Consider the following 16104-nt stretch of genomic DNA (forward strand, 5'->3'; position numbering starts at 1 on the left):
ATATATAGTTGGCCAAAATGAAGGAAGCACTTCTATGCTAACTCGAAAGCAAGCTTTCTTTTAGCAATAAAGGTTTTGGAAGATTTCATATTGCAAATCTGTTAGCTCAATTTGAAAGATCATGCTTGAAGCTTTTGGAAATTATGAATTTTTTATTCATGGACAACTTAGTTAAAAATCATAAAATTTAATGAAGAATTCTTAATTTTAACGTATGTTATGTATGTTAAACAAAGTTGTGGAAGTTACTTTTTAAAAACTATCAAATTAGATCAAAAGTAAATTTCAAAAATCTGCGACTTTTCATTATATTCACATTTTACGTCCTTTCGTAGACCAAGCGGTCTATAGATCGAAAGAATTTAACAGTTTCGTATAACCGTTATAAGCGAACAACAGTCATAATGCCATATTATTCATCAAAAAACATTTAATTCTTTTGACAAAAGGAATGAAATCGAAGAACAACCTTAAAAAGAACAACCTTAAACAATGATAGTCTGCAAGATGGCGGATGTATCCTTTGGGATGTACCTCTTAGCATTTTATTCGAAATAGATAAACTGATCGTGTCTACTAACAAACAATTTTTAAAACTTAGCACTATTCTTAAAATAAAAAAAACTTTCTGGCCCATAAACGCGTCTGAGTGCTAATGGCGTTTACTAAGCAATTGTTTTGCAAAAACATTTAAGTTATAATTACACTAGGGAACAAATTTCTAAGATTCGTTCAAAAATTTCCTGCAGCAGAAAAACAAACAAAACAATTTGTTCCCTACTGCTACAATATATAAAGTTTCAAAAGCGAAATTCGAAAATGATTCATCGATTAAAATTTATCATTTCAAAACTAATATCATGGTTAGATGGAAAAATTATTCTTCATGATCGTACATACTTGTGAAATTCTTTGCAAAATTTTGTTCCCATAGTCAAGAATTTTTTTTTATTTTTAGGAGGAACAGATCAAGATTTTTTTGACATAACATAAGAAGTATTATTTCTTTCCTTTATGAAAAATATTAATGCTAATATTTTTTAAGCATTTGGAAGGACCTTAATTTATTGCATAAAATTTTATTTTTTAAATTGAAAGTTGCAATTAAATGTGTATAGCTTTAATAATTCAATGATAAGTAATGAACCACACTTTGTGCATTTTTGGCTACGTTAAAAACAATTTAGGCTCAATTTTTATTTATTTATTTTTATATAAAAGTAAACATTTGTAGCTGGGTAAATCGAAACATAATCTTGAGCAAGACATTTTGCATTAAATAATACAGCAATAAAGTCTGTTTGTAATTCGTAGGTATTTGTATTCGAAGTCATTAAATTTTAAAAGTTATGATGATGTATTTTAAATAAATGATTTTGCTTTTAAAATTTCCAATATGTACTTATAAGTAATTGATAATTGCTCTTGTAAGTAATTAAATAAAAAGATAATACGGGTTTGTTTTTTGTTATTTTCGAGGCGAAGATTCGGCTGTTTATTTTTAAATATTTTAATATAAAGTTTTATACTTTTTTTCTTTAAAGAAGTTTAAATATAAGTTCAATGTATATGATTTAAAATATTAATATTTAATGGGGATAAATAGTTTGAAAAATATTTTTTTTGAGCTTAATGAAGGATAAGATTTGAATAATTAATGCCTGCACTAATTCAGGAATGCCTTTGAAATCTGTTTTTCTTAACCCTTTTCATACGTCTGGTGCAATCAAAATAGTAGGTTTTAGCATGCTAAACACAGTTCTTAAAAGATTTTAAAGAATAATAGTGCCAGTTTCGTAATAATCACTACAAATAAGTAATTATAATAAGTCAATCACAATGTCTTGAAAATAAACTTAAATAAATCTACAGTTACAAAGTTAACTCGATATTGCTCGAAGTATTTTCAAGTTTAGCCTTACTGGCGAATTGAGGAAACCAAATTATTTCATTATTAGAATTCATTTATGCGATTCCATCTAATATATATGCATGGACTAAAAATAATTAACAACAATGAACAAAAAATAATTTGTGTTTTGAAAAACGATGTATTTTTTTTCAAACTGAATCGTTAATTAATGGTAAAAATTTATTTTAATATTCACTGAATTTAATTTTACGAAATTTACAACAATCGTTAGAGTTGTAAGAACAGAGATGAAAACTTGGGATTTCTGACTCGCCACAATATTTTACAATTGTTCTAAAATAATTAAAAGGTAGACAAATGTTTTTTGTTGTTTTGACAGCACTTAATAATATAATAAACTTCTTATCAGATCTTTTATATAGTTGATTTTTCTTTGAGTGTCAAGATGATCAAAAATATTTTTAAACTGATTTTAATGCATAAATTTTGCTATCATCTTCAATAATATTGAAAAATTGTTATTCGGAGAAATTCGCCTTTTTTTGAAACTCATAATATTTCCAGCAATAAAGGGATAATTTAAATTACACAAAAATGGTGTACAGTACTCGTTCATAAATTATCTTTCAAACAATTCTAACATTCTTTATTTGAATTAATTTGTTATAATTAATTGTACGTCATAACACTTTGAAACTTCAATAAACCACAAAATGTTTAGTGATGATAACCAATTATCTAATTACTCAATTGTAATTCTATTTAATTATCATCTAATTATTCAATTGATAATCAATTATCAAATTGATATTTCTAATTAAAATTTATTTGGAAGGAGATAAACTTAATGCATTAAATTTTTCCAAATAATTTTGGAAGGTGTTAAACTTAATGCATTAAATCTTTAAAAATCTAATGTCATAACAATATTTTGATTATAAATTACTCAAATGTACACAAACGTTCCAATTTGCTAAGTCGGTAAGATTAATATATGATTGGTAGAAATAGTTAAATTACATCAAGCTAATGACACCATTAGATACAAATAAAATTTCATATTCAGCTTTATTATTTTTTTAAAAAATTTTTCATTCTTAAATAATAAGCGTCTTTTTAATATGGATTTTTACATATCCAAAAATAATCCCGCTTTTATCTGACACAATATCGAATCTTAATAGAACTGTTGAATTGATTTTTATTGAACTATTATTACTTATAACGTCAACAAAAAGGTTTTAAAAAATACATAAATAAACAAAAATAATAACTTTAATCACTTGTTAAAAGTTTTGATAAATTATTTTAGAACAAAGAGGGTAAAAAATTTAAGAAGCCTTCAGATGTCGAAAAACTTTGTTTTTCATGTCCTTCGAAAATTCTATAAGTATACAATACACCATAATAACATAAATTCGGTGTTAAATATTAAAATTGAAGATAGAAATATCATTGGCACAAGATATTACAATTTTAAAAATAATACACGTAGATCAAACAAATTACAGTTTAATCTATAATAACAATCTCAATAACAACAATTTTTCTACCTATAACTGTAGGAAAATAGCTTTCTCTAGTTCGGTCCCAGGTGGAATCAAAAATAACATGTTTTTTTTATTTAATAAATTGCAATTTATTTTAAATTAATAGTTAAATATATTTATTTTCTAAGCGATAACACATTTTTCAACAATTTCTAACTAATCTCACATAGAAAAGTGTAATTTAACGTACTTTACAGCAATTAATAGATTGAATTGTTAAATTAATAGATTGAAATACTTTAACCGAATTATCATAGAGACTTTAGTTTCCTTAAAATTATTTGTTGAAAACTATTCTAATTTCTATGTTTTACATTTTTATTGATGCAATAGTAAAATTTAATTATAAAAACGTGATTTTAATAATTCATTTACGAATAATTAAAATATTGTGATGTAATATATACTACTTAAGTGAATAAAGAATTAATATCTGTTACATGCATATGCTAATAGCCTGATATCGAAATTAAAATACACACTTAAATAAAAAGTTTGAAACGAAATATAAATATAAATTATTGCACAAAATTTTACCATTTAATTTTAATTAAATAAACAATATTAATAAAAACCAATTACGAAATAACAAAAAAGCCAAAAATCTACATAACTATATAGAATCTACATAATCATGTCGAATTAAAAGATGAAAATTTGTCCTTGCTGGCATTTTTAATTCCTTTATAGTTCTTATTTTATTGCCTAGATGGCAGCACAAAGTTCTATATTTCACAGCGATACTGAACACAGACAGCTAAAAATATGAATATATATTGCATGTTAAAACAATATTGTATAACACATATTTACAATTGAAATAAAATTCGGAGTGGATAAAATCTCTACACAATAAAGCTGACTCATGCAGTGTTTGAGGTACAACAACATGTCCGTTATCTAGTGAGTTCATTTTAACAAATTCTACTTTGTTTTTTCACGGATAATCAATCATCCGAGAGGGCCTCATATTTAAATGTTTCTCGCTGATAAATCTTCAATTCTGACTTCAGTACACCATTGTACATGATTATTATCGTATGCAATTTTTGAAACAAATAAGGTACACCACTTAGTGTTATCTGCGGTACTGAAAAGATAAGAAAAGAAAAATAAGTATACAAAAGAATAAGCAATGTATATTGACAGAATCAATTAAATAAGAGCATTTAAATTTTTAATAGATTAGAAAACTTCTATCTAAATCCCATTGTTTGATTTAAAATCATGTGTATTTTCGGCATAAAATAAAGTGCAACTTCAATAACTGACATAATAAGGGTGTCATGTGTTAGCCAGCACTAAGCCGTTTATATGATATTTTTACACCAAATTAAAGCTTCACTCTCTTATGATATGTTTATGCAACACTAAATAATCAGTCTGCCACCATTACCGTTGTGCCATTTTTGCCACCTGCCATTTCTGCTGCCTGCCATTTCTGCCACCATTACCGTTGTTACGAAAACTTTTCGAAAAGTATTGAAGTACTTTGCACTATCATAACTCGAATATTTAAAAAAAAAAAAAAAATTGAAATTTTGAATTTTCATACCGTAGTGATAAAAAACATTCGATCATTAAAATATTATCCACGCGGAGATTAATTTTTGAATTATTTTAAGCCAAAGTCGTTTTTTCCCCCAGCGTAATTCCCTTTAGCGAAAACTTTTAGCAGGGTTTTGTTTGTTTATATATTTTACTTTACCATTACTTACTTAAATCTTAGAAAGGTCATACTTAAAAACTAAATGCGCCTCATTTATTTTAAGTTTTTAATTAGTTTCGGACTAATTAAACTAGAAAATGTTTTTTTTTTCACGAACCCAAAAGGTTGACAAAAAATGAATATTTTGGGCAGAACCAAACTTCTACTTTCTAACTTTATTTTTTTAAAAAAAATGTCAATATTTTAATTAAGGGCAATATATCAATACTTATAAAAACTAATATCAAGAATATCATTCAATTCTCTTCCGATTCTTTCTCCTATTCGCTTAAAGGACATCTAACGCAGCTGTTACCAATTTTTTTTTCAGCTACAGAGCCCTTAACGATTGAATTTCTTTGGGGTGAACTTTGATTTTCAACAAAGTTTATTAGCAGGTGTGAATGGTATAAACATGTGTAAACATGTTATCGCACACTTTTAATTTGACGACTCAGAAACATAGATTTTTTTCCAATTGTTAATGACTATATAAGCCGTTAGTGGTTCGTACGATAGAGCGCTCACTTCCCAATGAAGTGATCTGAATTTAAAACCCAGTGATGACTGCTCGATTCGAAATTCTCACCCGGCTCGCACCGACCATAGTGCTGACGTAAAATAACCTCAGTGGTTGACGGATGCTGGGTAAGAGTCCGTTTGCCATCAGGTAACCCGTGCTAAGTTTTCCTCTTCCTGTAACGAAAATGGGGGTTAGTTCCATCGAATCCCCTTGTCTTATGGATTGGGTTCAAAATTACAAGGCTGCGGAGTTGAACATTGGTAGTCGTAAACTTAAGATTGGGTCGGCAGTTCAACAATGGTTATTAAATAAAATTTTTAACGACTGTCATATGAAGTTGAGTACCTGTCGTATGTTTGGTAGTGAAAATTAACACTGTGGGGGTAAAGTACACGCCAAATGCAAAATAAATTTTCGAGTATAAATGTAACTTACTTTTAATCTTAATACCACTGTGGTAAATCATCTTCGGAGAGATTACAAGCTGACAGGTATGATTGACTACACAGAAATTAAAATATCGAAATTTGTTTTTATTTCCGTTACCACTTTTTAAAATTTTCAACAACCGCGATTTTAGTGAACTGAAGGGGAAAAACTAATTGCTAAGACAAGTTTCTTTCAGTTCAAAATCTATCAGTATTTTAAAATACTGGCAAATGTCTTCACTAATTATCACATTTAAATTGTGATTAACAATTTAAAAGATTCAGTTTCAATTTCAGAATTAAATTTTTATTAAAAAAGTGATAGATGCAAAATTTTGAAATAACCCATTTAGTATCAATTTGGAATATCTTGCACACTCTCCAACATTTGATTTTTTTATGAATTTTTTTTCCAGCACTTGTGATATAACGTTGAAATTTTTAAAGCATAGAAATTCTTAATGACTTTAATTATAATTTTATTAATGCACTAGCTGAAAACCCTCTTCGTACAGGTTAATTTTTTTTAAAAATAAATCATTACTGAACAACCATAAGAAATCGGGCACAAAACTGAAAAATATATACCAATACAATAATTAAAACTTATACAATTCCAATTTTTTTATTAATTAACATATCTTGTTCTTCTTTGCTGTTTTATTATATTAAGCAAAACATGTTTTTAGAAATTCATCCCATAAAAATTTAGATTAACTGTATTCATTTAGCATGATGCTGTTGCTCCAGGTCATCCAACGCCTCCTACATCAGAAAGCCTCCATACGGTTTCTTATAAGTAGTCTGCGCAGATTACTTGAAAAGCGAACCACTTGTGCGCATCAACCCAAATTCTATTTTAAAAGTCTTTTTTCTTTATTTAAAACAAATTGGATGCCTGTGCCGCGCTACGCCCCCTAACCCATACATCATAAAATAATATACAGTGTATGAAAACATTTTGTGTTATGCATCATTATGGTGGCATATATTTTAAAAGTACTTGAGAGAAATTCAACATATATATATCTGGGAATTGAATCTGTAGTGGTAGACAAGTAGTAAATAAAACAAACCTATTATATTCATAAATTAAACAAATTTTTAAGCATATATTTGCTACCACTCCCTAATTTTTAATAGATTTCATATTAAATGGTTCTTTCACCAATTTGTTTACCTTCATAGTGGTCTAATCGGACTACCTTCAAAAGAGAGTGTGGGTCATCTCATGAACATAATCAAGCAATTTCTCGCGGATAAGTATGCTTTTCAATGGACCGTAAAACAATGGACTTTTCCATTGTTTTATGGAATGGTAATGAATGAGCTTTTCTCCTGTATACATATTAAAACTGAACAGTATTTATGCAGTTTTAACAGGTACTAAATAAACTAATATAACAATGCATTGTGCCTTTATTAATATACTTGGAACGTATTTAAATTGCAACATTACCGTAATACTCAGTAGTGCTTAATGCCACAACTAAATAACCATCATTGCATACGTGCCAACTTTTACGCATTTGGCGTAAAATTTTATTTCTATATTTAAAGTGGTAGTAAAATGTATGCTTTCTATATATTCCTTACAGTTATAAACTTCATTTTTAATCTTTCTGAACACCGCTATTTTTAAAAAAGTTAAGCATATATATAAATTTATAATCCAATTCAGAATACCGCAATAGCCCTCCTAATATATTTCTGCTTTAAATTGTAATTTAAATTCCATTAATCTACCACTAAGGAAAATCATCCCCGAAAGGATTAAAAGTTAACAGGTATGCCATTGGTGTCAATAAAAGTATATAGCGACGTATAACTAGTGATGTGCGAAAAACGAACGAATCGATATTTCAATCAACTCTTTTTTGTGAATCGATTCATCAAGTTCGTTTTTGAAAAAGAATCGATTCTTTTTTTCTTTTTTTGACAATATTTTGTACTCTACACTTTATAAGCTTATTCAGAGTTAGTACTTATACTTACTAAACATCCGCATATGCATTTGATACAGCATTTCGTTTATACAATTGGAGCTTGATAAAATCCTATCTCAGTCGAATAGACACAGGTCCATTCTCACTCGAGTATCATGCGAATGACAATCTGATTGGTTGAAAATATTTACATGCGAACAACTAGCCAATAAGGTACTCGTATGTGTGAGAGTTTTCGCAAGCGGAAAAATCGCATCCGATGAGAATGACCCCGATGTCAACGTTAGCGCACAACCGGTTTCCGGAGGTGATTAATAAAATGAACTCACTTGAAGGATGAAGGGAATTGAAAATGCTATTAATGCAATNGGCGCTTTAATATTATTTTTGAAGCTATAGGCAGAGATCCCAACTGCTTCAGACACGCCTAAATAATTAAAAAAGCAGTAAATTATTACAACGTAAATTTTGTAATTATGTGACTATTTTTGCTTGCTTTTTAAAAGGTGTAGCACGACATATATACTATTAAGTGGTAAATTATATAAGCCAACGAATTATTTAGAAATAGTGGTGGATAAAAATCTACTAAATTGAATTTATTAAGCCAAGAATCACAATTGATAAACTACCACTTTAAAATATATATTTGCTCTCCGGAGCAAGTTGGCATATCTGCTATAGTAAAATTTTTGTTCTTATAAATTTTTTACTTTATAAACATAAAGTGATTTTTTAACTTCCGCTATAAATAAATTGTTTAACCATCTATCTATACATGTTTATTAATATTCCTCTGAGCTATATAAGCAATGCCGATTTCTGCCATTAATTATAAATTGATTATTACTTCTCAACAAAATTAGAAATGTCATAATCAGGAAAGTAAACGTTTTCAGGTATTGACAACTACATCCGCGACATCCATTAATTAAAATTCTACCCGACAAAACTTGTTTTATTTCTAAAGATCTTCCGTTACCATTTACGCCTCCCGTTACTGTGGCAATAGGCAAATAAAGCCATCAAGATCCGAATCATCCTTCCTTCTTAGCAATCAAATTTAAACAAGGTCAATGCGTACCATTGCGACACGAAGCGTGGGATTGTTTTTGATTCGTTTCGAGTCTACGACCATCTTGTCATTGACCGGATTTTTTTGAGTTTTTTTTTTCTCCCCGTTCGCAAAATTCGATGATCTCTATAAACGCACCAGCTTCCTCGAAGACAACGCCTTCCAGAAACACCAAAAAATTATTTCATCATCGACCGTAGTCTACTTGAGATAAGAGGATTGGCCATTGCATAATAGTTTTCTTAGGGAATGTCAAAGGGGAAAAAGAATTTAAAAAAATTGTACAATACCTTCCTTCTCTGGAATTTGTAACAAGGTCTGGGGAAACCACAATAAGGTTATTTACTCCTTCAAGTCTGCTTCTTATACGAGTGCATACCTGCCAACATTCAATCTTTACGAGAATGGATTTTCCAAGTGGTAGTAAAACTATTACCGAAAAACTATCTTCCTCAAAAATATATTTATATTTTAATCGGATAGAGATTCGCTATCGTAACGACTAATATGCTTTTATATATTTGTTGTAATTATTTATATGTAGTGGTGGTCAAACTGATTTAAAATTATTATTATATTTCAAAAATTTTAGTGAAATAACATGAATTTCGCTGCCACTTTAAATATGAAAATAAAATCTTCCGGGAAAACCGGAAGAGTTGGCAGCTATGCGATTTTTTCTCCTCTTCGCTGAAATGACATCTAACGCAGCTGTTACCAATATTCTTTCAGCTAAAGAATCCTTAACGATTGAATTTCTTTGGGGGGGGGTACTTTGATTTTCAGGAAAGTTTATCAGCAAGTGTAAATGGTATAAACATGTTGCCGCACACTTTTAATTTGACGATTGTGCTCAGAAACATAGATCCCCCCCCCAATTGTTAATGACTGAGCCGTGGTGGCTCATGGGATAGAGAGCTCATCTCCCAATGAGGTGATCTGAATTTGAAACCCAGAGATGGCAGGTCGATACGAATTCCGCACCTGGCTCGCACCGACAGTAGTGCGGACGTAAAATATCCTCAGTGGTAGATGGATCCAGGATAAGTGTCCCCTTGCCATCTGGTTACCCGTGCTAAGTTTTCCTCTTCCTGTAACGAAAATGGGGGTTAGTTCCATCGAGTTCCCTTGTCTTATGGATTGGGTTCGTAAGTTGTAAACTTAGGATTGGGTCGGCAGTTCAACGATGATTATAAAATAAAATTTTCAATGACTGTCATATGAAGTTGAGTACCTGTCGTATGTTTGGTAGTGAAAATTATCACTGTGGAGGTAAAGTACACGCCAAATGCAAATTAAATTTTAGAGTGAAAATATAATTTACTTTTAATTTTAATACCACTGTAGTAAATCATCTTCGGAGAGATTATAAGTTAGCAGATATGATAGTGGCTACACAAAATTTAAAATATCGAAATTTGTTTTATTTCAGTTACCGCTTTTTAAAATTTTTAAAAATCGCGGGAAGCGCGATTTTAGTGAAGTGAAGTCGAAAAACTAATTGCTAGACAAGTTTTTTTGAGTTTAGAATCTACCAGTATTTTAAAATACTGGCAAATACCTTGATTAGTAAATTTATAAAAGTTGGCTGAGGATATATTAAAGATTCAGCCTTATTATCAGAATTCAATTTTTATTTAAAAAGTGATAGATGCAAAATTTTCAAATAACCCATTTAGTATCATTTAGGAATAACTTGCATACTCTCCAACATTTGATTTTTTTATGAAATTTTTTTCACCAGTAACTTGTGATATAACGGAGAAATTTTTAAAGCATAGAAATTTTTAATGACTTTAATTAGAATTTTATTAATGCAGTAGCTGAAAACCCTCTTCGTACAGATTAAATTTTTTTAAAAAATAAATCATTACTGAACAACCCTAATAAATCGGGCACAAAACTGAAAGATATATACCAAAACAATAATTAAAACTTATACTATTCCAATTTTTTTTATTAATTAACTTATTTTGTTCTCCTTTGCGGTTTTATTATATTAAGCAAAACATGTTTTTTGAAATTCATCCACAAAAATAAAGATTAACTGTATTCATCTTGCATGATGCTGTAACTGAAAGAGCCTCCACTCGCTTTTTTGTAGATACTTTGATCAGACCACTATGAAGGTAAATCAATGAGTGAAGGAACCATTTAATATGAAATCTATTAAAAATTAGAAAGTGGTAGAAAATATATGTCTAAAAATTTGTTTCATTTAAGAATATAATTGTTTATTTTATTTACTTGTCATCCACTACAGATTCAATTCTCAAATATGTATGATAAATTTATCTCAAGTACTTTTAAAATGGAATTTGGGTTCTTGCGCACAAGTGGTTCGCTTTTTTAAATAATCTGCGCAGACTACTTATAAAATACCGTGTGGATGCTTTCTGATGTAGGAGGTGATGGGTCATCTCATGAACATAATCAAGCAATTTCTCGCGGATAAGTATGCCTTTCAGTGGACCGTAAAACAATGGACTTTTCTATTGTTTTATGGAATGGAAAGAATGGTAATGGACTTTTCCACTGTATACATATTAAAACTGAACATTATTCATGCAGTTTTAACAAGTACTAAATAAACTAATATAACAATGCATTGTTCCTTTATTAGTATACTAGGAACGTATTACGCATTTGGCGTTTATATATTCTTTGCAGTTATAAACTTCATTTATAAACTTTTTGATCACCACTATTTTTAAAAAAGTTAAGCATATATATAAATTTATAATCCAATTTAGAATAGTGTAATAGCCCTCTAATATAAGCATACATTTCTGCCTTAAATTGTAATTTAAATTCCATTATTCTACCACTAAGGAAAATCATCCCCGGATTAAAAGTTGACAGGTATGTCATTGATGTCAATAAGAGTACATAGCGACTTGTAACGTTTCTTTTAAATGAATTAGAACTATTTGTCCTTTAACTTTGCTTTTTAGTGCATGGATCTTTTTGTTTTACTTTCAATTCGAACTTATTATCAAAATTGATAAAAATATCTTTGGTGTCAATACAAAATGCGCTTTTCTAAAGCGAATTTTCATATTTTTGTAGTGCTTGCTTTTTTTTCTTAAAAAAAAAGTAATAAACAGAGGGATAACAAAATAATGTAAATAATCTTTTTAACCTTATGTAAATAATCTTTTTAGCAGCAAATGTTTTAGAAAAGTTTACTTGACAAAACTATCGAAAAAATTTGCAAAAAGGTGTCTTTAACAAGTCTTTTTGGTCTTTTTTTAAGGTGTTTTTTTTTTACTCATGCAAATTCTTATGGATCAAAATGAGAACAGGAAGTTTAATGTTTTTTCCTCTTTCAATACCACTATATTTCTTAAAGCATTCTTCTAAAAATACTACAATTCTACTGAATGGTTTGTAAATATACTGGTGTTAAAGTTAAATGTATTGACATCTTCTTCTCTTTTCAGTTACTCCGAATTTTGCATAGGTAAAAATGGCCCCATTTCTAAAAGCTTCAAACCTAATCTTTCGAAATGTGCCAACAGTTCTACCATGTAAAATTTTTGTTGCTAAAAGAAAAATTGTTTACATAGAGTTAGTATTGAAGTTTATCATAATTCTAAAATGACAAAACTGGCACGATTAGAAAGATCTGGATTGAAGTTTATTAATAAAGGTGTCTGGTTTTTTTACCCATGCAAATTCAAATCGATCAAAATGAGAGGAGAAAGTTTAAAGTTCTTTCCTTTTTTAATGCCACTATAATTTTAAAAGCATTCTTGCAAAAACACCACAATACTACAGAACGATTTCAGAATTGTTGGCGTAAGAGTTAGAATTATTGGTGTATTTAACTGTTGAAACATTCAGTTAACTAAAACAATTTTCTTTCAAAGAGCTATTCGCCTCCGGTCAAAAATTAATTCTTTAATTAAAATAAGTGGAGGTTTGAGGAAAAATGATGGTTACTAAAACTAGTCTTTCTGTTAAATCGCTACTACGGTTCAAAGATTTGTCTTTCTAATGTTATCTAAATGTCATATTTTGTTTCATAACTTTAGAAACATTCTTAGGAACATTTTTTTGTGCGCTAAAAGCCCTTAGTTTTCGGGTAAAAAGCAGCTATTTAATAAAACAAATATACAGATGATATTGTTAAAAATATTTGAATATTTGTAGGTAAATAATTTGTTAGATATACAAAAAGTTCTGGCTTTTAGTAATTTGAATTTCTTATTTTTTATGATTGGAATTTTCAATATTTTAAAACCGAAATACAATTTTTCCATGCAATTTGAGTAAAAATGTTCAAAAAGAAAAAAAAAAACTAATTTAAGGGAAAAAAAAACATCTGTCGAGTCAAAAAAGTAAAATCATTAATAATTTAAGGAATTTAACTTTACAAAGCTTTCCAGAGTTTGAGGAATTATAAAAGTTTTCCTAAGACTATCTCTTTTTTTTTCAGGCAAGGCAGCTTCTTATCCGGTGTGGATTTAAAAAATAGTAAATAGGGTACTTCATTTCATATCTAGCTTTTGAGAAAAGTATACAGTATTTGTAACGTGAAAACCTTGGTGAAAACTATGACGGAATAGCAACTACAACATATAACTCTACCTGCAATACCTATTAAAACTGCAATTCTTGAAAAAAGTAAAATAAAACCAAAGTCATTCGATTGTAAATATTCCGCATTTTCCAACTTCTCCGGATTTTATCCCTAAATTTTCCCCAATTAATTTAAAGAGATATAAACATTTATAGTTTTAAATGATTTTTACCATGATAACATTTAAAAAAATTGCAAAATGTATTTACGTATGCATGCCCGGGTAAACTTGATTTACATAATTAATTTGATCTCAATAAGGCTAAATATAGTACTGTGATAAAAATCAACATCGTTAAGCAATGAATAATATTTAAAAAATTTACAATAATAAAAATTGTTAAACAATCATTGTAGAACAAAAAAAAATCATCTGTTTCATAGAGTCGTAAATTAACTAAACTAAGATAATTAGACTAAATGGTAACTAAGATACTATTGCCACAGTATCTTAGTTACCACAATTGATTAGATATCAATGGCGTCAATAATAGTATAGAGGTTTCTATCGGCAAATAAATAACATTTCATAACACTTTACAAAGATTTATGATTAATTTAAGACAAAAATGAACTAATTTAATAACAATTTCATTAAATATTCTGAAATACATAAAGCTTCATAATGTAGAATCACAATCACGCAAAAAGTTTCATTGTATTAAGTTATAACAACATAAAGTTTTATAGTGATAAATAAATGAAATAAATTTTTAAAAATTCAGAAATACAGTGAAAGCAATTAAAAATACAAAGAAAATCAAACAGCACAAAAAGTTAAAGTAGTAATTTTTCAATTTTTCTCTTTTTGCTTTAAAAATTAAATGAGTGAAGAACTTGATTTCAAATTCTATACCATTTATTTCAGATTTCTCAAATACAGGATAATAATTATACACTTAATACACCGTCAACTAAGAGTCTCCAACTTCTTCATATGCATCTCAATTGTGTTTGAGTAGCCCATAACTGTTCGTTTTAAGCACAAAATAATTTATTTATTTGCACAAAAATTACGGTGCTAGCAAAAAATGTTGGTTGATAACGTAGAATTTACTAGAGTACGATTGATAACTGGTTAACAGACTGGTTTTCATGGTGCCCCCCCTTGACAAATATAAATTAGATTCAATCAAATAACTTCCTTCGAAGACTAATTTGTTCCATAAAGTAGTAGTGTGAATGCAAAATTATAATGATCCTTTCTCTCGGCCTTTCTTGCTTCAAATCCATTACCTGGATAGGGTATGTTAGTCGATGGTTATAAGAAAAAATGCGACAAATTATTTCATTTATATCAAATATCAAGGTTAAAATATCATCTATAGTTCAATTACCTTAAAGGGAATCGATTTTCGTTTTGTAAAGTCTTTCGTTTTCTAGAACATTAGAATGCTCATTTAGACTGGGGCGAGGGATTTGGCGCCCGATCCCCCCCCCCCTACATTGATTGGGGTATGCGGAAAAATTTTGACGAACTCGTCGTCGCGACAGTTCCATCCCCCCCCCCTCCTTCAGGAGAGTAGGAGAAGAGTTGAAAGCTCCTCCTTAGCATTTATTAAAAATTTACAAGAGACGCAAAATATCTTAGAATTATATTTTGCAAGTAATGTGCGAAATTTCAATATTTATATTTGTTCGTGGTATTAACACGTTCAATGCCAAGCTAATTATACATGGCTCGCCCATCCGGCCAAATGGCAACTAACTGCGAATTAAATTTGCATAGATTAGCCATATTTCGCTAGCTTTTTTAAAGGTACAGCATGTCATATCAAATGGTGAATTATATAAGTCTGTGAACTGTTTGGATATAGTGGTAGATAAAAATCTACTAAATTGAATTTATTAAACCAAGAATCACAATTATTAAACTACCACTTGAAAATATTTATTCACTGTTGGAAGCAAGTTGGCTATCTGTGTATATAAATAAAACTATTTTTGTGCATTCTATATTGCATTAATTTCTTCAAACCATTTTGGTAACGATAATAATATTAAAAAAATGAAAAATTTACTCGAATTATGTGTTTCTAATAATCTTGGCTTCGCCGGTCACCGGTGACCCCCGTTGCGCTACGAACAAACTCAGTGCCGGTTACCGTTGACCCCATGGCATTAAACGTGTTAACACAAAATTGAAAAACAGGTGGAAGGGTCTCAATCAATAACAACATCATAGAATTAAAAAAGACATAGAGTAAAAAAAAGTTGTTGTAAGCTACAGGACATATAGCGAAAAAGGAATGTAGAGAAGAACATTTAAAATCGATTAATACAAAGTATCTAAATGTCAAGAGATAAAATTTAGAGAGAAAAGTAAGTTAGTAAGAAAAGAAGTAACAGGTTTAAAAAATGATAAAAGTAAAATTTAAAAGATAAACCAAGTAAAGTTGTTTAAATGGAAAATGTA

The 16104-nt window shown here is 29.1% G+C and overlaps 1 protein-coding gene across 1 annotated transcript in view; it reads right to left on the reverse strand.

Annotated features, from left to right (window-relative positions):
* Positions 1-1457: 1457 nt before the first annotated feature.
* Positions 1458-16104, reverse strand: part of LOC107457210 (CKLF-like MARVEL transmembrane domain-containing protein 7) — a 98841-nt gene continuing 84194 nt past the window's right edge. The window contains exon 6 of the mRNA XM_043052448.2: positions 1458-4513. The gene's annotated coding sequence lies outside the window, so the exon portion shown is untranslated. The remainder of the gene's footprint in view (positions 4514-16104) is intronic.

Source organism: Parasteatoda tepidariorum, chromosome 6, assembly GCF_043381705.1.
Source record: "Parasteatoda tepidariorum isolate YZ-2023 chromosome 6, CAS_Ptep_4.0, whole genome shotgun sequence".
NCBI classification, from domain to species: Eukaryota; Metazoa; Arthropoda; class Arachnida; order Araneae; family Theridiidae; genus Parasteatoda; species Parasteatoda tepidariorum.